We start from the raw sequence: 23,438 nt of genomic DNA, 5'->3' as shown, positions 1-23,438 counted from the left end.
TTTGAATTACATAATGAAAGGGAGTAAAATATAAAAATTTAGAATTAACTGTATTTCTAAATCTAGAGGTTCAAAAATTCAGTTAATTCATAGGTATATTAAATTTCCATATTTTACTCCTCTAAATTTGATCCTATTTCATTTTTATCATATCCTTAACCATATTTACAATAAACTAAAAAAGCCATCAACATCACCATCAAACAAGTATGGGAGTACAGCTAAGCTTAGACTCATGGATCGAGAGGAGGAGTTGTCTTATTTGCAAGGAGTCATCTTTCTTTGCACTAATCCACCATTGATGCAATGATTGTTTGAAGGTCTGTATATGATCAAGAATTTAGAATGCTTTGGGTGCTTTGTGGAGTGCAATCCAACGGTCATATCAGAAAAGAAGACCAATCCTTTTTTTTGTATGGAAGATACAAAAACCAAAGCCATTAATATCATGCTCTAGTTTGGTATCACATCAAATAAATATGCTATCTTGTTTTTTTTTTGGTAGAGAATATGCTATCTTGTTTGAGATGGTGATCGTTTTTAAGTTTGATGGATGTAACCAGCCACCATCATTCAACTCATGAACCACCTCCTTTGGCAGTTAATTTCAGCTTTGCTGGCCCACCTAGAGCGGCACATTATGCAAGTGCTTGCCGCTCTACATCATGACAATTTAGCTACACCCTCATCCGAGAGAAATTATATCTTGCATAGTGCGCATCATATGGTTGTATATATCGTCAATCATAACTGCTTATTTTTGTAAACGATGCATTGAAATGATGTTTGATGAATAAAATTCATGAAAATGAATAATTAATGTTGGGATATACCGACTGATCTCTGTACGCCGACTTACCTCGGATTGGTCCGACAGATGTCCGACTCTATCAATCGGACCGACGTACGACTCCGACAACGACTCCGACGAATGACTGCCAACAATAGCTGCCGACAATATCCGATCGAAGGTGTGTCGGCCGAACAGACCCATGCTGTTTCCGAGCGATCGAGCGGCCGAACCCATAATACCGACACACCATCGAGATGGTAGCTGACGTCCGACTTCCGCAAGGCACCAGATCAGCCGACGGTGTCTCCGGATCATCACCCGACATCCCAACAGCCGAATACCGACATATAGTCAGTCAACCCGCCCAAACGCCGTACAACCGCTATAGGCGGTTGTCCTGTCAAGGACATGCGGTATGGCCACCCTAGGGTATTGTCCTACCAAGGACATGGATTATCTCCAGCAATTTGACAGCCCACGATGATTTGACAGCCTCCGACGATTTGACAACTCCCCAGTTGTCTACACCATTAATGGCGGACCATACCGCATTCTAAGATAAAATAGGATAAGGCAACAGTCTTGGTAAGGTTTTTCGGAGCGAGCTTTCTCAAGTTTCCTCCAGCTCCCTAGCTCTCCCTCTCTCCCCCAAGCTGAGCCTCTGATTTTCCACTATTGCCTAGTCTCCTCTCTGACTTGACGTCGGAGGGTCCCCGCCGGAGGCATCTTCGGTCCGTGAGGACTTCTCTTGCAGGTGCGCGACCTCGACGATCGAGCGATGGGGGGATTGGCCGCAATAGATTTTGGTGTGCCAGGTAGGGGTCATATTCGATAGAGGTAAGACAGCAAGCTCCATAGAGCTTGAAAGATCTCTCGAGATGACAAAAATCAGGGCTCAGCGATCGAAAGCTACCGGGTCGGCGAGGCGCTCTTCCCACCGAGAAGGAGCCTCTCCTTCACCCTCCATGACAGAACCCAGCTCTCTGCACCCGGCGGTGACCACGGAGGCACAGATCGCGGCGATCATGCGGCAAATGATCGTTCTGACGGATGCGGTCAAAAATCTTCAACAACAACCGACTCAGCTGTCGCGACCGCCGACGGAGCAACCGACGGCGCATCCTATGCCGTCCAGAAGCAGCCGCCGATGCCCGCGTCCACTCCCGTCTCCATCTCAAGAGCGGCCGTCTCATCACTCCCACCGAGAAGGGGGGAGGCGGCCATAGCGTGACACCCACCGATCTCGGCACCCCTCTCCTTCCCAGCTGGAGCAAGCAAGGAAGGAGAAGCAGCCGCAGACGCCGTCAACCTCACTCTCAAATTTGTCGGGAGGATCGACCCCTGGGATTTTTCAACACTGACGGTTAGACGACTACGAGCGCAAGTTTGAGGAAATCGACCGTCGACTTGTCCAACTCCAGACGGATGGCCAGAAGTCTTCAAACGACGTCGACTTCCGGACCACCCAATCTCTCTGTCGATTTATCCTCGACGAACCGATCCCTAGTCGGTTCAAGATGCCTCATGTGGAGCTTTACGACGGCTCCACCGACCCAATCGACCATTTGGAGAGCTACAAGGCTCTTATGACAATTCAAGGGGCAACCGATGCCATCCTCAGCATCGCTTCCCCACCACACTTCACAAAGCTGCCAGGGCCTGGTACTCCAGCCTTCGCTCAAAAAGTATCCACTCCTTCAGCCAGCTCAAATATTCTTTCGTGGCCCATTTCAGCACCAGTCGGAAGCCGCCACGAACTTCAGACAGTCTTTTCTCCTCAAGCAGGGAGAAAGCGAGACACTACGACACTTTGTGGCCCGATTCAATACAGTCACTCTTGAGGTCCGAGACCTCAACGAAGACATGGCTATTTTGACCATGAAGAGGAGGCTAAGGGGGTCTCGGTTCACATATTCCTTGGACAAGACCCTCCCCTAGACGTATGCCGAATTGCTGGAGCACGCGTACAAGTACATACGCACGGATGAAGGAGCTTTTGATCGATGCCTGATCGAGGGCGCGGGCCAGAAGGAGAAGCAGAAAAAAAGTCAGGCTCCTGCTGAACCCAGTAGGCCCCCGACTGACAAACGGGTCTCGCCCGGATGACGGAGTCCGAGATCACCCCGATGGCGGAGTCCGAGACCGGTGCATCGCAGGTATGACTCCTACACTCTTCTCTCTGCTCCTCGAGCGCAGATCCTGATAGAGATCAAAGGAGTGGAGTATCTACGATGGCCTTAGCCTCTGAAGGCAAAAGACCTCGATCGGAGAAGATACTGCCGGTTCCATCGGAGCCACGGTCACAACATCGAGCAATGCATCCAGCTCAAGGATGAAATAGATGACCTCATACGTCGAGGCTATCTCAGAAAGTACCGAAGGGACCCGCTGGCTCGGCCCCTTAACGACCAGCGACCCCAACCGACTGAAGAGGCAGCGAATAACCAGCCTACTGTTGGAGTCATCAACATGATCTCCAGACGACTAGATCGAGGAACGACTGCTGAAGGGGAGTCGACGAAGAGGCCGCACCAAGATGATGTAATCATCTTCACAAATGAAGATGCTCGGAGAATCCAAACTCCCCATGATGACGTTGTTGTTGTCTCGACAATAATAGCAAATTATGATGTAAAAAGAATTCTTGTTGATAATGGAAGCTCGACCAACATTTTATTTTACTCGACCTTCTCCCGAATGTGACTGTCGACCGACCGACTCAGGAGAGTCTCTACGCCCCTAGTGGGTTTCGCCGGGGAAGCCATTGTGGTGGAAGGAGAAATCACTCTTCCCGTGACAGTTGGGGCCGAACCATAATAAAACATCGTCCACATGACATTCACGATCGTTCAAGTACCTTCGGCCTACAACGCCATACTTGGAAGACCCGGACTAAATGCCCTCAGAGCGATAGTCTCAACGTACCACTTGCTGGTTCGATTTCTGACTAAAAATGGAGCCGAAAAAATATGCGAAGATCAACAACTCGCTCGACGATGCTTCCAAATATCTACTCAAAGCAATGAATCGAAGGACCCCCTGACGGTCAACAAGCTGGACCAACGGGAAGAGGAAGAGAAGGGTGAACCGGCTGAATAGCTGATTTTCATCCCAATGGCAAAGAATCCTGAACAGGTCGTCTGGGTCGGGTTGCAGTTGGCTGACCCGAAGTGACGGCAGCTGATAGAGCTGTTGAAGGCTAATGCCCACGTATTCGCTGGGTCGGCAGCGGATATGTCCGGCATACCTCCGAAAACAATGACTCACCGACTCAATATCGCCCCTGGCGCGAAGTCGATGAGACAGAAGAAGCGATCTTTCGCCCTCGAAAGATAGAAAGCCATCGATGAAGAAGTAGACAAGCTACTCGAGGTGAGCTTCATCAGAGAAATCACCTATCCCGATTGGCTCACAAATGTCATCATGGTGAAGAAAGCCAATGGAAAGTGGAGGATCTGCATCGACTACACCGACTTGAATCGGGTCTGCCCGAAGGACAGCTTTCCACTGTTGAAGATCGATCAACTGGTGGATGCGACGTCTGATCGTCGACTGCTCAGCTTCATGGACGCCTTCGTCGGATATAACCAAATCCGGATGGCGCCTGAGGATGAAGAGCATACGGCCTTCGTGACCGCCAAGGGCCTTTACTGCTACAGAGTGATGCCCTTCAGTCTGAAGAATGTCGGAGCCACCTACCAACGCCTCATCAATAAAGTCTTCAAAGCCCAAATCGGGTGCAACATAGAGGTGTACGTGGATGACATACTGGTGAAGAGCGCACAGGCTTCAGACCATGTCTAAGACTTGGAAGAAATCTTTCGCACTCTTCGACGACATCAGATGAAGCTAAATCTGACTAAGTGCGCCTTTGGGGTAGCTTCAGAAAAATTTCTCGGGTTCCTCATTTCTCAATGCGGAATCGAGGCCAACCCCGAGAAGATAAAGGCGATCATTGACATGCGGCACCCGAACAGCAAAAAAGAGGTGCAGCAGCTCAATGGGAAGATCATCGTGCTCAGTCGATTCATCTCTAGGTCGGCTGAGAGGTGTCTCCCGTTCTTCAAAACCCTGAGGCAGATAAAGGACTTCTCTTGGCCAAATGAGTACCGGCAAGCCTTCGAAGATTTGAAGAAGTACCTAACTTCTCCACCCCTGCTTGTAAAGTCAGAGGTTGGAGAAACATTGTACCTTTATTTGGTTACCGCCTCAGAGGCGATTAGTTCGGTACTCGTCCGGGAGAATGAGAGCCGAACTCACCAGCCCATATACTATACCAGCAAGGTGCTCCACAGGACCGAAACTCGATACTCAAGGACAGAGAAGATGATATTTGCCCTGGTCATATCCGCGCAATGACTCCGTCCATATTTCCAAGCACACGCCATCGTGGTCCTCACCGACCAGCCCCTGAGGGCGATCCTCCATCGTCCCGACACATTGGGACGACTGGCGAAATGGGCGGTGAAGTTGAGCGAGTTCGACATCCAGTACCGACCGCGACCTGCTTTGAAAGCCCAGGTCCTGACCGACTTTGTTGCGGAATGCCCAACAGTCGACCAAATATCGAAAGACAGGAGCTCCAAAGAAGATGCGACCTCTGAGTATGACCCCGGGTCAACCTGGGTGTTACACATAGACGGAGCTTCCAATGCTCAAGGAAGTGGGGCCGGGTTCCTGCTCACCAACTCAGAGGGAGTTATTATCGAGTACGCCCTCCGATTTAACTTTAAGGCCTCTAATAATCAAGCCGAGTATGAAGCACTTCTCGCTGGCTTGAGAGTGGTGAAGGAGCTCGGGATCGACAGCCTCAAAGTCTTCTCCGACTCCCAGCTGATTGTGGGGCAAGTCAAAGGCGAATTCGAGACGTGGGATCTGACCATGGTAAAATATTTTCAGAAGGTAAGAGATCTCGTGGCACACCTCAAGTATTTCAAGATCTCCTACATTCCCAGATCGGAGAATGCTCGGGCCGACGCACTCTCTAGGCTCGCGACATCCACCTACGGCACCTTAGGTCGGATGCCCGTGGAGAGTCTCAAGCAACCGAGCATCGACAGGGCTGAAGAGGTGCTACAACTGACGATCGAGCCAAGCTGGATGGACCCGATCATTCAGTATCTGACTGACAGAACCAGCCATGAGGACCCTGCGGAAGCCAATCGACTCCGGTGGATGGCCTCTCAATATGTAATGATGGATGGACGGCTCTACAAGAGGTCGTTCACCCTTCCCTTGCTAAAGTGCCTAGGACCGACGGATGCGGACTACGCACTCAGAGAGGTGCATGAAGGGATCTGCGGGAGTCACCTGGGGGGCAAATCCCTGGCCTACAAAGTTTTACAACAAGGTTACTACTGGCCCACCATGAAGAGAGACGCGGCTGACTTGGTTCGAAGGTGTGAGCCATGTCAAAAGTATGTCAACTTGCAACATCGGCCCGCCAACCAACTAACTTCCATCGTCGCCCCATGGCCCTTTGCCCAATGGGGGGTCGACATACTCGGCTCTTTCCCTCCGACGTCTGGCCAAAGAAAGTTCATAGTTATCGCGATCGACTACTTCACCAAGTGGGTGGAGGCCGAACTTCTGACGCAAATCACCGAGCTTAAGATGGAAGACTTTATCCAGAAGTCCATCATCTTTAGATTCAGACTGCCGCATACTATCATCACCGACAATGGGCGACAGTTCGACAACCATGACTTCAGGGAGTTCTGTGCGAGATTTCATATCACGTACAAGCTGACTTCAGTCGGGCATCCATAGTCCAACGGAGAAGTCGAAATGACCAACCAGATCATTCTACATGGACTGAAGATCCGACTGAACGCAGTCAAAGGCCTCTGAGTCGAGGAATTACACTCGATCCTGTGAGTGTACCGAACGACACCCCATCCCAACCGGAGAAATTCCTTTCAACTTGGCCTTTGGGACGGAGGTGATGATCCCACTGGAGATCGGGCTACCATCAACTAGAGTCGAGCAATACTATGAGCCAGGTAACTCCGAGTGTCAGAGAGCTGACTTGGACCTCCTATTCGAGCTCCGACGTGAGGCTCAACTCCGCATGGCTTCCTACCGATAAAGAGTAGTCCGATACTACAATGCTAAAGTCAAGCCAAAATCCTTCAGACCCAGAGATCTGGTTTTAAGGAAGGCGGAAGTCTCGAAGCCTCAGGATCAAGAAAAACTATCTCCAAACTGGGAAGGACCTTACAAGGTAGCAGACACCTGCAGGCCGGGTGCCTACCGACTTGAGACCCTGGAAGGGACAGCCATTCCTCGGACTTAGAATACCGACAACCTAAAGTTGTATCATCAATGAATTCGGTATGCCTTGACTCAGAATACAATTCAATTTTAAAACTCCAGAGTCTACAAAATTTGGCTCTCCTCCGAGGGTCGGCCCTCGCCAGAAATACGAGCCTCGATGCCCCGACTTGGGCCCAATGCCTCGTTGGGAACCTATGTCTCAATCGCCGATGATACATTGGATTCTATGATGGAGATCGAAAGGGCGGAATATCTACGACGGCCCCCGCCTTTGAAGGCAAAGGACTTCGACCAATGCGGCTGGCTGACTTGCCGACTTAGCTTTGACTAAGAAGGATAAAATGCCAAGACAATCGCAGTCGCATCTGCAATATACCGACCCGATCACGATCGGTCGAAAAATATTCGGCTTGCCACCATTTATCATACGTCCTGACGTGCACGTCCGACCAAGGGTCGGACAACGGATATTCGACTTGTCATCATTATCCTATCTGAATACGTCGGACGCTACTCGATTATCAGACTCTACAGAATAATCATGTCGATAAGCTACGTTCGAAGATTGGCAGACACCCGACCCCACAGGCACGCCCGACCAAGGTCCGGGCGATAGACACTCGACCTACGATCTGTACGGCTCTCGACCATCGGACCCTACGCTATCTGTACGACGGTTTGGGCACCGGCTTTCGATCGAAGCTTGTTCTGCCCTTAGCGGGGCGCACGCCACTGACCACTTTGATCGGCTACACTAGATCCTACCGAATGTCCTAACGAGTTATGTCAGAGCTATGACCTATACTATCGGGGATGGCTCGGCAAGGCATACACTTTGAACTGATTGCGGAGAAAAGTTTAAAAAATCTTTGATTCCATTTAGTTGAAGTAACTTACAAAATTAGGCTGAAGCCAGATTATAAAATTAGGCCGAAGCCCGATTACAAATATCAAAGATGAAGTGAAAGCAAAAAGATACAAAGATAGTGGACACTCTGACTATTCGTCGGAGTCGACTTCCTGCATCGGGGATAGCTCGGGAGCAACCGGTGTGCCCGCTCGGGTCGGAGTAGGACCAAAGGTTGGAGCCACCTCCGTCGGCCCAGCGTCGGCTTTCTCCGCAGCCATCGAATCCTTCAGCATGCCGTCGACATCCCCCTCTGCGACTGGATCCTCTGACCCTGGAGGGATGACGCCGCTCAGGTCGAGCTCCGGGTGCAGACTCTGGATCGTATCTCGGGCATCCTCATACCCCACCCAGTAGGAGGCGAAGCCGCTCTCGAGGAGATCCTCCCGATACTCGTCTGAGCCATGGAAGTCCTCCACCGCCCGGCTCAGCGCCTCCTTGGCTGACTCCGCCTCTGCCTTCGCTATGTCGGCGTCGGCTTGGGCGGAGGACAAGTTCTCCTCGACCTTGGCCAGGTTCTCCAAGCTAACGCGAAGTTGTTCGCGCTCGGCCTCGAGTTCCCTGATGCAGCCATCCTGCTCGCGTCGCAGCCGGTGAACGGAGCGGGTCTTGCGCTGGACCTGCTCGCGAGCCGACTGAAGTTCGGCCTCCGAGGCGGCTAGGCCGTCGGTGAGTCGGGAGATCTCCTCCTCGAGCCTAGCCTCACGGTCGACTGACAACTTGAGCTGGTCCACCAGCGTCGCCTTCTCAGCCTCGACGATTTCGGTCCTATTTTTTCAGGCCGTCCGGACGTCGCCAAACCTCCGGTACCCGACCTTTAGCTCAGACATATTGTAGATCAGCTGCAAGTAGAAGACCGATCATCAAAAAAATAAAATGATAAAAATAATAATGAAGAAGGAAGAAGATGAAGGGCTCACCAAGATCATAGTCGAGTAGAAGGAAGAGAGCATGTCGGTCACCGATCGACTCTTCAAGAGCTCTTGGTCGGCCGGTAGGATGGTCGCCTGGCACAACCTCCTAGCCAAATTATGGTTGGCCAGGGCCGACGCTCCTTCGAGAACCCGAACGTCAGACGACGCCATGCGGTCCGCCGACCTTGTGTCATCCGCCGGCGCCATCGGAGCCTTTCCGCGATCAGTCACCCAGGCCCGAAGATCAGAGAGGGATGGAAAACTTGAACTCGACTGAGTCCCTCCAGAGGGTGCGACGGGGGCCACCGCAGGTCGTTCGGGCTCACGTACTTCAGCCCGAACCTCCTCCATAGTCGGGGGAACCAACGGTCCATCGGCTGCCCCCTCTGCTGCCCCTTCCTCAATCGGTGCCTCAGGTGGCACCGCCGGCACCGACAGTGCGATGACCGGTTCAAAGCTCGATGCACGTTCAGGGTCGGGCTGCGCCGCTGCCGTCGCAACGTCGGTCGGGGATGATATGTGAGGCCTCTTGGGGGGCCGCGAAGGTCCGGCCCCAGGCGCCGGTCTCTTTCTCGCCGCATGTTGTCGAATATCGACATCAGTCAGTCTCACTCTTGACGGCATGCCTACAATTTCAACAAAGGATTAGCACAAATCTAAAGACGGATGAAAAAAGTCAAAGGACGACCGACAGACTGAACAATACCTAAGCGGGGAATCGAACTCAGGCCGATGTCGTACAGAGCTTGCTCGATGACGAGCTCCCTGTACTTCGGCACCGACACATCCTTCAGTCGGTGAAAGTCCTCTCGGTCTCCAGCCTCCACCCAACTGTTTTCGTTTGGCTGTCCGAGGGTCACCCCCGCAAGAAGAGAACCCCCAAGGAAGCGGGGAGGAAGCGAAGAAAAATTGGTTCTTCCACCCGTGAATCGACGATGGAAGATCGATGATGAATGAAAGACCCTTCCGGAGATTGAAGAACCACCACCTTCGGGTGGGGTCAGAGGATGAAGAACGCCCAGAAGAGAGAGATACGGGGAAAGGTCGGCAAAAGCCGACACAACAGGGCGAAGCTGATTATCAATCGGACTGAGTTTGGCGTCAGTTGCATCGGACAAAGCCCATAATAATCCAAGACGTTCCAGACGAACTCCGAAATCAGGAAGCGAAGACATGCCTGAAGGTCCTCGACATAAAATGCCACCTGGCCTGGAGGTGGGTTGTTAACCTGACCCTCAGCCTCAGGGGCGAAGAGTTCGAACTGCTCCGGGATACGGTATTGCTCCCTGAGCCGTTCGACGTTTGCCCGTGAAAGTGAAGAAACCTCCACCTCCGAGGTCGACCGGGAGTCGTCAGTCGGGTTCCCCGACTGACTTCCTCGTGGAGAGATTCTAGCCATGATGCTAGCCCCAGAAAAGAACACAAAGAAAAATATCGAAGGAGAAAGGATGCAAGGAGACAAGGATGGAAAAGACTTCGAGGAGAGCTTTCAAAGGAAGAGGACGGAAGCAACTACCTGAAACTGGGGGATAAGTCGACAGGGCCTCAGCGTCAGGAACAGATTTGTAGCAAAAAGTGAAGTTTTGGATGTAAGTGGCCGTATATATATAAGGCCCTTTGACGGTCGAGATGAAAGCGTGCCGAGCGAGGGCTTCCCGGATATCGATGCGTGATAGCATCAGGGCCCTTCCTCGGTCCGACAGTTCGATGCACCTACCCCCAGATCAAGCCACGTCGCCTCCATCCGCGTGAATGATTCCGGCCCAATAGCCTCCTGACACGTGGCAGAAGAATCGCGTCTCGAAATTAACTAACCGACGGTGGTTGGTGTTCCCAAGGAGACGGCGGTTCGCATTCCCAAGGAGACAGCGGTTCGCATTTCCAATGAGACGGCTGACATCGAATCGTTCGTTGGTACGGTCGTCAGAGTCGGAGCATGACATGATGGAAAATCACTCTTTTCGCCCGAAGCCGTCGCTTGCGTGGAAGCGCTGGCCAACACGACATCTGACTCAGGAGTGGGGGGGGCAACTGTTGGGATATACTGACTGACCCCTGTACGTCGACTTACCCTCGAACCGATCCGACCGATGCCCGACTCTATCAACCGGACCGACGCATGACTCCGACAACTACTCCGACGAACGACTGCCGACAATAGCTGCCTACAATATCCGACCGAAGGTGTGTCGGTCGAACAGATCCATGCTGTTTCCGACCGGTCGAGCGGCCGAACCCATATTACCGACACACCATCGGGATGGTAGCCGACGTCCGACTTCCACAAGGCACCAGATCAGCCGACGATGTCTTCGGGTCATCACCCGACGTCCCGACAGTCAAATACCAATATATAGTCGGCCAGCCCGTCCAAATGCCATACAACCGCTATGGGTGGTTGTCCTGTTAAGGACATGCGGTATGGCCGCCCTGGGGCATTATCCTGTCAAGGACATGGATTACCTCCAGCGATTTGACAGCCCACGGTGATTTGACAGCTTCCGACGATTTGACAACTCTCCAGTTGTCTACACCATTAATGGCGGGATTATACCGCATTCTACTATAAAATGGGGTAAGACAACAATCTTGGTAAGTTTTTTTGGAGCGAGCTTTCTCAAGCTTCCTCCAGCTCCCTAGCTCTCCCTCTCTCTCCCAAGCTGAGCCTCTGATTTTTCACTGTTGCCTAGTCTCCTTTCTGACTTGATCGTCGGAGGGTCCCCACCGGAGGCATCTCCGGTCCATGAAGACTTCTCTTGCAGGTGCGTGATCTCGACGATCGGGCGATGGGAGAATTGGCCGCAACAACTAGAAATGAGTAATTATGATTGACGGCACACGACTATATAGTACACATTGTGTAGTATGTAATTTCTCCTCATCCAAAAAGAAATCAGCGGTATAGTAAAGTATCATTGCTTCCACAAAAGATCTGCTTTCCTTCGAACAATGACTCCCATGCCTTATCCCCCATCTGAAATTTCATCATTCTTGGGTGATACGAGTGGAGGGTTTAGCCGGTAGAGAAAGTGTTTGTATTCATAATGCTGTTAGCATATGAGTGTAGCTTCTCATGGGCGTTGGTTTTAGAATGTGGAAGGTGAAAAGCCAGGACTCAGTGTTCCGGGATCAACTCGATGAACAAGCAATAGGCTCAAACCCAGCTGCTCTCATTGAACCAATCTAACTAATAGAAGAAAATTCATTGGCAATAGGTATGATTTTTAAGGGAGACCTCAGAAAATAAAATTGATATTTAGGCCTTGTTTTGGATGGAGAATAAGAAAATTGGAATGTGAATTTATTCCTTTTGGAATAGTTATTGCCTTTTCTCTCTTGACTGATTTTTTTTTTTTTAAATATTTTGGCTAAGATAACTCCGCAACTGAGGATTATTTTTTCCATATAACATAGAAGAAAGAATAAAGTAGGGCCTATTCATAGAATAAAGTTATTCCAGCCAAATCTTGACTTTAAATTCTATGTATTGGCCAAGTTCATATCTAATGCTTACAAATTAGGTCAGTGTAATAATTGTTGCGGTGTAGAAAGGAAGATATTATTAGTTTCATATTGGTTGTGAGTCAAAAAAAAATTGATTTATATAGAAAGAGATCATCCTTCTCACGTGAGGCATCTTTTAAAGGGTAAAATAGTTAGGTTACGTTTGGTAGCTGGCAATCTATCCAGATTGCCAGCAATTTAAACTGGGCCCATCGGATAACTATGTTTAGTATTTATTTTTAATGGTAATCTATCTTATATTGGTAATCTAGATTACCTCTCATCAGACAATCCAGATTGCCTGAGAAATAGGTGGTTATCCAGATTACCGATGATACAGTAATCTGAAAATAATTTTTTTGGACAAACTTGCCCCTACCCTTTTCTCTTCTGTGAAAGCAAAACCCGTGCCTGCTTCTCTTCTCCTCTCCTCCCACACGCTGCTTCTCTTCTCCTCTCCTCCCACGCCGTCGGTGAGCTACCCTCACAATCGCCTCCGGGAAGATCACCGCCGTTCTAGCCATCGTCGATGATTGGTAAGATCATTTTTTTATATATATAGAACCTACCCCTTCCCCTCTGCCACTATCCTCAGCGCCCCCTCCCACCCCCCGGCCCCGCCACCATCCTCCTAGGCCACCCCCCACCGTCTCCGCCACCATCTTCTAGGGCCCCCCTCCTCTCCGTGGTATTTTTTTTCATATAAAACCTTCCCCCTCTCCTCCGCCATGATCCTCTCAGCGTCCCCTCCCCCTTTAGCCCCGCCACCATCCTCTCAGGCCCCCCCCCACCGTCTCCAGCACCGTCTTCTAGGGGCCCCCTCCCTTACGTGGTAAGATTTTTTTTTTCATATAAAACCTCCCCCCTCCCCTCCGCCACCATCCTTGCAGCATCTCCTCCCCACTCTGGCCCCGCCACCATCCTCTCAGGCCCTCCCTCCTCTCCACCACCGTCTTCTCAGGCCCCCCTCCCCACCGCAGTAAGAATTTCTTTTTTTGCATATAAAACCTCCCCCCCCACTCCTCCATCACCATCCTCTCAGGGCCCCCCCTTCCCTCTACCACCATCCTCTCAGGACCCCTCTCTCCTCCATCGTAAGACACCCCTCAGCCCCACCCGAACCCCCCTCCCCCTGAATACGCCTCCATTCCCGTCTCCTCCTCTCCCTTCATCTTTATCTAACCTCCTCTATTCCCTTATTAATTTTAAATTTTATGTTAGTTTAACATATAATTTGTTGAAATATTTACTAAAATTTGCTGAAATATATTACTAAAAAATATGTTATTTTTCTTGTCATAATACTCTGTTTTAAATGGATCGACTGTCAGAAGAGTTACTTCCAAAATTAGCATCTATCATTGCAATGTACATCAACCTTCATAGGGCCATTGTTTCATTAACTGGTATATTGGATACATATTGTGTTAATTTATTGATTAGGAGAAGTAACAAGAGAAAAAAGATTGATCTTGGTGAGTATGATAGATACAAGATTAGAAAAATTAGTTTAAGAAAGATTGTATTTGATTCTGAGCTGGCATGTAAATACGCACATGGATAGAAGAAGTTTTCATGCATTATGTGATATGTTACAAAGTACTAGAAAATTGTCGAGTATCAAAAATATGTGTGTTGAGGAGATGGTTGCTATATTTTTACATATATGTGCTTACCATGCTAAGAATAGAGTCATTAAAAGACAGTTTGTAAGGAGTGGTGAGACAATTAGTAGGCAGTTTATAGCTATACTGAAGTCTATTCTTCTTTGCCATGAAATATTGCTCAAGAAATCAAAGCTCGCTCCTGATAACTCAACTAAATACAGATGGAAATGATTCAAGATAATTTTTCTAATTATGTGGATAAATATTATGTTACTTTTAAATTATTTAAAGAATATTTTATATTAACATAATAATAATAATAATAATATTTTTATTATAGAATTATGTAGGTGCCTTAGATGGGACATACATTAGATGCACTGTCGTTAACATTGACAAGCCTAGGTACAGAACAAGAAAAGATGAAATAGCTATGAATATTTTAGGAGTTTGTAGTCAAGATATGCAATTCATCTATATTTTATCTAGTTGGGAAGGATCAGCTACAGATGGTAGAGTACTAAGAGATGCATTATCAAGAAGAAGAGGTTTAAAAGTACCACAAGGTAATAGTTCTAGTTATTTCAAACTTATTTTCATCTATATATTAAACTTATTTTCTAACAAGGTTTTTACTTATGTTAGATTTTTATTACTTGTGTGATGCTGGATATATAAATGGAGAAGGATTTTGAACTGGTCAATGATATCATTTGAATGATTGGAGACAAAATCATCAACCGACAATACCACAAGAATACTTTAACTATAGGCACTCATCTACTAGAAATGTCATCGAGAGATGCTTCGATTTTCTTAAAATGAGAAGGTGATTCTTAGAGAGAAATTATTTTAACCCATAAAAATACAAGCAAGAATCGTTAATGCGTGTGCTCTTTTTTATAACCATATTAAAAGAGAGATGTCAATTGATCCAATTGAAGATGAGATGCCTGATGTCCTCCTAACAGAAGAAAATAGCAATAAAGGAGAAATGATTGATCACGTTGTGAGTACAAATGCTTGGACTCAATTTAGGGATGACTTGATGCAAGAAATGTGGGATCGATCCAGAGCTTGAAGAAATTCTCAATACTATTGCAAATTTTGCTAGGTATTACTATTTGATGTATTCGAGTCTTTCTTTAAAATGAACCTTGTTGCAAATTTAATATAAACCTTGTTACTGTCATTTGGAATATGGATGCTTATTACTGTTATCTTCAGATTATTTATCTTTATTCAATTTATTATTGTTGTTATTTAAATTTGCAATATGAACATATGTTGTCTTTTATATTAAATAATTATCTTTTAGATATGGATGCTTCTTCAAGTCAAAGAAGGAATCGGGGGAAGAAGCATCAATGGAATGCGGAGCAAGATGCTATACTAATTGGTTGTCTGCTCGATTTGAAGAATGATCCTATGTGAAGGGGAGAAGGTGGCAATTTCATGGTCGGATTCTTACTTCAATTGGAGAAGATGATGGCAAACAAGATACCTAATTGTAGCATCAAGGCTCAGCCACACAGTCATTCAAGATTCAAGTTGTTGAACAACAATATGGTGCTATTTATGATATGTTGAACACATCAGGATTTGGATGGGATGATACAAGAAAATGTATTACTTATGATCAAGATGTATGGGACAACTAGATCAAGGTAAATGCACAACATATTAATTAATTTATTATTATTATTTAATTTTTTATGCTTTAGGTATAGTTTGCTCAATTTATATTGGTTCGTTATGATAGAGTCATCCTCAAGCATCTGGTCTTCAGAACAAGTCATTTTTATACTGAAAGGAACTCTTAATCATATTTCAAAAAGATCGTGCAACAGATCAGAGGGCTGAGGATCCTGCAGATGCAGCCAATGAAATCCTTACAGAAGCAATAAATAATGAAGAGGAGGTCCAGTTTCTAGAACCTACCGGATTTAAGAGTAACAGCTCCATTCCCCAAATTCCTATTGGACATGTTCAATAAAGTGCTTCTTCATCAAGACCAAGAAAAAGGAAGGTTTCTAATGAGGAAGAAGTTGCTCTTATAGGCACTTTGATTGAAACTGTAGACAATCTTGGAGTAATGTGTCAAAATTCAAATAAAGGTATTGATTAGTTGGCAGATTGTTTCCGGTTCCTTGTAAATGATCAAGAGATGAAGAAGAAAGTTTATGAGGCAATAGCTGAGATTGAAGATTTGGGGCTGTATGAGTCATTAATGGTTAAAGCTAGATTGATAATTGCTCGTGATAGTGCAAGTTTGACTTACTTCTTTTTACTACCTCAGAGGTTGAGAAAATATCATGTATTGGATGTTCTTGGTTTGAATCCTAGTTAGGACATTTATGTTGCTAGTTGTGGTTGTCTTTGATGCATAGTTGTTTGGTTGGTTTATCTATGATAGTTTGATATGAATATTTGGTTAGCTAGCGGATAGTTTTATTAGTAGTTTTGGATTTGAACATACTAACTTTTATATTGTGTAATTGTTCTAACAGACTACAAATACTTTTTACTAAGATAGTTGAGAGTATTTTGAAATTTCAAAAGATGATATTTATATTATGTTACTATTCAGATTGTTGTAAGATTGTTTATATTATATTACTATTCAGTTTGTTATTGGATTGTACACAATACTGATACGGGCAGCATGTAAAGTTTGGCGAGGAATACTCCCTGCTTCCAATCATGGTTGCCTTTCTAGATGTGAAATCTCAAAAGAAAAAAAAAAAAAATTTGATCAAAGATATTAATTGTCAAATAGTCACAAGACCTAAAGTAAGTTATTGACAAAGTCATTACAAATAATGAGCACTAAAACATAAAGTCAAATATTCAATCACTATAAAAAATTAAAATCACAAAATTTGATTTAGGGGTATTTTAAAAATTTGATGTTACATTACTGGTAATCTGATTATCATATCAAACATAGTAATCAACATTACTGCAATATTATCTGTGTATACCAAATACAGTAGTTAAGATTACTGACAATTTAATCTGTGACAATCTATCTTGCAGGCAATCCACATTACCTTTCAGGATTACCTGACGATGCACCAAATGCAACCTAAAGTTTATGGACCAGAACGGATAATACCTCATATGTCGAGCTATTAAGCCTTTGGCTACAATAATGATGCACTAAATAATGTTGTCGTCTAAAAATTAAATTTTTGGTATCTGTAGGTACCAATGTTATCACTGAACAAAGTGGTCTTATTCATATTTGAAATATTTATATTGAACTTTCAAGTTCAAAGCACTCAAATCGTCATTCATGCTCTTTTAAAGACCAAACATAAAAAAAGTTTTAAATATAAATACCACGTCAACAAAAGTACATTATCAACAATTGCTAAACTGTGAGTCCTCTTGATGCTTTTATACTTCAACTCCACCTAGACTTCCCCCATTGACATAAAACTGAAACCAGTTGATCAAATTTAAGCTTAGATTGCCATCTATGTTTGGTTTATTTTCACCCATTGTTCTTAACTAATTCAAATCTGAATGCTCCAAATCTGATATTCTGATGCGTTCAGTTAGGAGCAACCAAGTCCGAGAAATGTTTTGATGGTTAATTTCAGCATTTATCCTGTCCAGAGGAATAGATAGAAGACTGGGATTGGAGAAATTAGAGAAATCCAAGCAGCTCTACATTGTGTGCAAGACCCGGGATTCCAGAAGATGCTAGGAAGCTCCTCATGTGTGGGTTTTGACATGGTTAGACAGGTATACCGTACCATCTGCTTGATCTCTTGAAACAGGATGAACGATCGTGCCTAAACGTGAAATGCCCCAAACTCATCTAAGAGATGACGACTCCCCTTACGTTTCTTTGCAGTCGAGGTATCTTTTGTAGTTTTATTCATTTATCTAGACCGATAAAATATGATTCGATCCATCAATCCGACTCATATTTTATTTATCATAAATAGATTTAAATTTTAGACTAAACGAATTGGAATTATAAATAAATTAATCTATTTAATCTATTTAGTATTTGAATTGGATTTAAATTTCAGATATATGATCCATTTAATACATTCAATATTTAGATTGGATTGAGTCAGATAATCTGATTAACCCATTTAACCTATTTAATCCATTTAAAATTTATTTAACCTATTTAAAACTTGCTTAATCTATGTCGACACATTTAACCCAATCTGCCTAACCTGTTTAATCCGTTTAGTTTAGTTTGATCTATTTAATAAATGAGTTAAGTGGATTGGATCGGATTACTTATTTAATAAACTGATCGGGTTCAGATATGAATTTTGGATCTATTTAATAAATAGATTAGATTTGAGTTGAGTTGATACTTTTTTGATCCAACCGGCATTGATCCGATCCGTATCCGACCCATCCAACCCAATTGCCACCCCTAGATAAAGCAGGATGGGTAGTGAGTTTTGCATTAGATATGGGTAGACCATATTAAGGAGACCGATGAAAAATATAACAATGGGTTAGATTGTTTAGTAGTAATCACCAATTAGAGGTATAATTAAGTCGAGTTGAATAACTAGAGGTTTGGGCTCGACATTCGATTTAAAATACTCGGAATCAAAATTTAACTCAAGATCGATCGAACCTCAATATATAAGATCAAACTCGACTCGATTAAAAAAATATATATATAAATTATAAAAATATCTTCTTAATTTTAGCTTAATTTTACTTACACTTTCTGTACTTTAAAAAATATCAAATTAACCAATCTAGTTATCATAATATTCCAACGTGATCCTGTCATTCATTGACCAGTAAACAGCATTATGTTGCCATTTTAATGGATGAAAATACCTCTTGCTCATATAAGAAAAGGATGAGGAGGAATAGGAGAAGAGGAAAGAAGGGGTCACCGGTGAAAAAAAAAGTAGAGGTGGAGGGAGACACTATTGAAGAAGAGGATGGAATCATAGAGGTCAGCCTGGACGGCGATGACAGCATGGAAGGCTGCATGGATGGGATTAGAAGAGGTGGAGGACAAGGAGGAGAATCAAAAGGGAAGGATCAGCTTATAAATTTCTTGGTATTGAAGGAGTAAAATAACTTGTAAAATGATCTTTTTCTTTTTTTATGCTGTTAATATACTTAAGATTCTAAACCAAATGAGAAAATTTTAGATTGAGAACTGATGAATAAATTAAGGACTAACTTTCATGTGATGACCTCCTCTTTATTTTTCAAAGTTATGGTTAAAAAGGGTACACTGTTTACGTGAAGAAGGGAGAGGAGATTTCTATAACAAAATGAGCCTAACTAATAAAAATGTCTGTTAAACTCTAAGCAAAAATATGGATCTTTGTGTTTGATTTAGTATGGAGAGTTTATTTTCCATGTATTATTGTATTTCAACTTGGTAGTTGCTAAACTATGCATCTCATTTTTGTAATTTGACACCTTTCTTTATTGTATAGTTTCTAGAGCACCTATCAATTTTAGGAACCGGGCACACATGGTCGACCATTCCTATTTAATCTTAGTAAATTTAGGGAGCAATATATGCATCATCTAGGATCCCATCAAGAATGTTCACCAAATAGGACGTGGCAGTTTACCACACAGGAAAGAATGGAGATTCTAAATATTAACTAACAAATATTTATGGTGGTCCTTTAGTAAGTCTTCCGTAAGAATGATACTGTAAAGCAATGATCCAATTTAATGAGATGCACAAAGATCTGTAACTATTACTTTGGAGAACCAATAACTTGGACTTATTTGATTCTTGCTTGAAAAGTAAAAGCTCTACTAAATAGAATAAGGATAGCCGTGGGATGTATTGACACCTACAACAATATACTGTAGCATGGTATAGAAGGATGCTCTATCTCATGATTATTCGGAAACTTCATCCGATTTGTCCTATAATGATCTATTACGGTGGTCATCGTGAGTACCTCAGATCGGAATTACATCGCAAGATATTTTGGGCTCTTTGATCGGCAAATGACCACTGATTGCCGTATGAGTTAAGGTGTCACGCCCCAAATTCGGACATAATACGGCCATGCTACCGAGGGATGGAGCCCACGATAACACGAAGCCAATCCATCATAATCATCTAAAATCCGTCAAATAAAAAGATTCAATTCTATTATTCATCAAATAATCGAACCAATATTGGTTTAGAGCATCTAAATCCAAAAACAAGTACTAACCCGAATCTCAACATTCATAAATAACTACAAATCCATGATTATAAAATAAATTAAACTTCTGCTGCCAAATTTTCAAGCTTACTATGCCGATCTTCAAGCTTGGATTCTTTTTGCCGATCCTAACCTTATTTCTCTGTTCAAATAAAAAGAAAACAAAAAGAATATGAGCTACACTAGCCCAGTAAGTAGAACTTGCGCTTCCTTATCGGATCAAACATAAGTTTTTCATGATAATGCAATGTTTAGAAAATAGCAAGTAATACAAAATAAAGCATTTCATAGAACATATAACAAAACAAGTTATAAATTCATCATGCATGTATAAATCATGTATATTTCACAATCATGAATCGTAAATCATTTTCATCATGTATTCATGTCATGTTTCAAAACATTGCTCACAGATATTCATGCTAAGGTCACTATTATACCCGTGACAGGGCCATGTTTCTTAATCGACAGAGTTCTTAATTCATGTGCTAACTTTATACCCACTGGCAGGGCCATGTTTCGTGTGGATGCTAGCTCCGGATGTCGACCTTCCCGAAGGGATTCATTCATAGCCATCTGAGAGCCTTTGAAATCTTTATATCTTTTCCTTAAAGCATACATATACATAGATGGAAAAATAATGAAATTCATGCTTCATAATCATGCTATTTTCATAAGACATATTCATAAAATCAATGCTCATAATAAAACATATTTTTTTTCATATCACATATGCCGATCCTTATTTTATGAAAAATTATGATTTCATCAATAGCAATTCTTTGCATAAAAATATGATCATTTAAAAATAAATAAGGAGCATAGGATCTACTTACCTCGTTCGTCTTAGATCTTCAGACTTCGTTAAAAGAATCAGCTATTCCTATTTAAAATATCAAATCATCATCAATTTCTATTCCATAAATATAATGAGATTAAATTATAAGGAAAGAGGACTGTTGACCGGATGTGTCGGACCATCCAGATACCAGGACAATTTAGGATCTTTTATCTGAGAGTCAGATTCAAGTGACTTGATCAAAAAATCGTGAGGCACAGATCGAATTAAAGTCAAGATCAATCAATACGGTTCTTTAATAATAAATTTGTAAGATCTTTGATACGATCAGATGAGGTTGACATACAGCACGGATATCAAAGCAACTTCAAATCATCTTGTTAGAGTCAATATAAGCTTCTAAAAGATGAAGGCATGACTCGATACAGGATTCATAGATCTTTTTTTTTAGAGAGAGAAAGTCGGTCATGAGAGAGAAAGTAGAGAGAGAAAGTGGAGAGAGAATCTTCGTATCTTTTAAAAGTGGCAATCATGATTGAGATCATCAGAGGTCATATCAAGATGACTTAATATAGATTAACCATGATTGATATTATCAATTTTGAAAAAAAATCAGATCGAGATCCGATCTACTGCACGAATTTCAGAGCAGTCTCAGATCATCATATTTTCATCTCGAGTTTATCCTAGGATCTGTGATGTAATCAGAGAGAGAATGATCCTAGAGAGATGAAATCCATAATGAGAGAGAAAGGTCTAGAGAGAGAAAATAGAAAGAAAATTTAGAGAGAGAAAATGTAGAGAGAAGATAGAGAGAGAAAGTCTAATTCTAGAGAGAGAAAGACTTAAGAGAGAGATGAGAAAAACTTTCTCTCACATATATTTTTTTTATTTATATATATATTTTTTTTTCTTTTTTTTTTCTTTTTCTTTTTCTTTTTAGAGAGAGACAATAGAGAGAGAGAAAGAGAGAGAAAGAGGGAAAAAGAGGGGAAGAGGAAAATTTTCTCTTTTCTTATTATTATATTTTTTTTTCTTTTTTTTTCTTTTTCCTTTTTCTTTTCTTTTTTCTTTTTCTTTTTTTTTTTTCTTTTTCTTTTTCTTTTCTTTTCTTCTTCTTCTTCCCAGGCTTTCATTGGGCCGAAACAGGGGACCTAGAGGTCCCCGTGCCTTGACCGGCCAATCACGGCCATTCTCCCATCCGACGGTGGCCGGCGGCAAGGGCGGCCTTCTCCCGTATTCGAAGGGCCCGTACCGACGGTCGGTGGTGACCGTCGGTGCCAAAAATTCGGAGAAAGGAAGAGGCAAAAACAAAAATTTTCTTTTCCAGCAAAATCTGACGACCCCGTCGCCGGCAATCGTGCCCACAGGCACGGGAAAGAAGGGAGAGAAGAGAGGGAGAGGAGGGAGACCTTACCACAACCTCCGGTGACCCCCACCGGCGTGAAATTGCGGCGAACACGGGTCGAGGAGTCGCGGCTCCAAACAGAAAAATCGAAGAAAAATCTCCGGCAATCGGCGGCGACTGATGGATCTACCCATAGAGAAGAGGAGAAGGGTTCTTATAGAGCTCGTCCTAGGGTCTTTCAATGGCCCTAGGACTCCGATTCTTGATCGGGGAAGAGGAAGACTCCGATCGGGAGTCTTCCTGCTCTGTTTTTCTTTTTTTTTTTTTTTTTAACAGAGCTTAGTGGGCCGGGCTTTCACATTCTACCCCCCTTAAAAAAAAATTTCGTCCTCAAAATTTAACATACCTTCATTTTCAAATAAGTATGGATATCTCGTCTTCATATCGTTTTCAAGCTCCCAAGTAGCCTCTTTCTCTTCATGATTACTCCAATGAATCTTTACATATGGAATGATACGCCGTCTTAGAACTTACTCTTTTCGATCAATAATTCGAAGAAAAAAAAAAAAATTTTCTAGCATCCATTTATTATCAGTAAAATCCTTCCTTATTTACAACTAACGTATTTCATAATATCTTTTGCTTAAAAGGATTAATATTTCTAATCAATTCAGACCACCACGCTTTTGCTGCGTACTCTGATCTCAATTTATCAAATTATCTAAATCTATAAAAAAATAAAAATATCTTTGTATATTAAATCAACCAAAGATAGATTCAACTTTCAGATTTCATACATAATTTAGGATAAAATTTAAGATTTCCTTGCCATTACTATCTCTTAGGTATAGCACATCAAAATTAAATTTTCATCCACCTTCTATGTTTGAACTTATTACATAAGCTTCACCACTCTTCAAGAATCCAATATATCTAGAATTAATTTGAGTTAACCTTCGATTTACCTTTCAATCATTTAAACAACTTCCAAACCAATTTTTCTTTGCAAAGAAATCAAAATCAACAAAATTATCACGTCCTTTATCGATATAGGTTTAGCATTTCAATGTCATCAAATATACCTAACATAATATATCAATACCTCCCA

Source organism: Elaeis guineensis, chromosome 11 (genome assembly GCF_000442705.2).
Source record: "Elaeis guineensis isolate ETL-2024a chromosome 11, EG11, whole genome shotgun sequence".
NCBI lineage: Eukaryota > Viridiplantae > Streptophyta > Magnoliopsida > Arecales > Arecaceae > Elaeis > Elaeis guineensis.
This window is presented reverse-complemented; position numbering follows the sequence as displayed.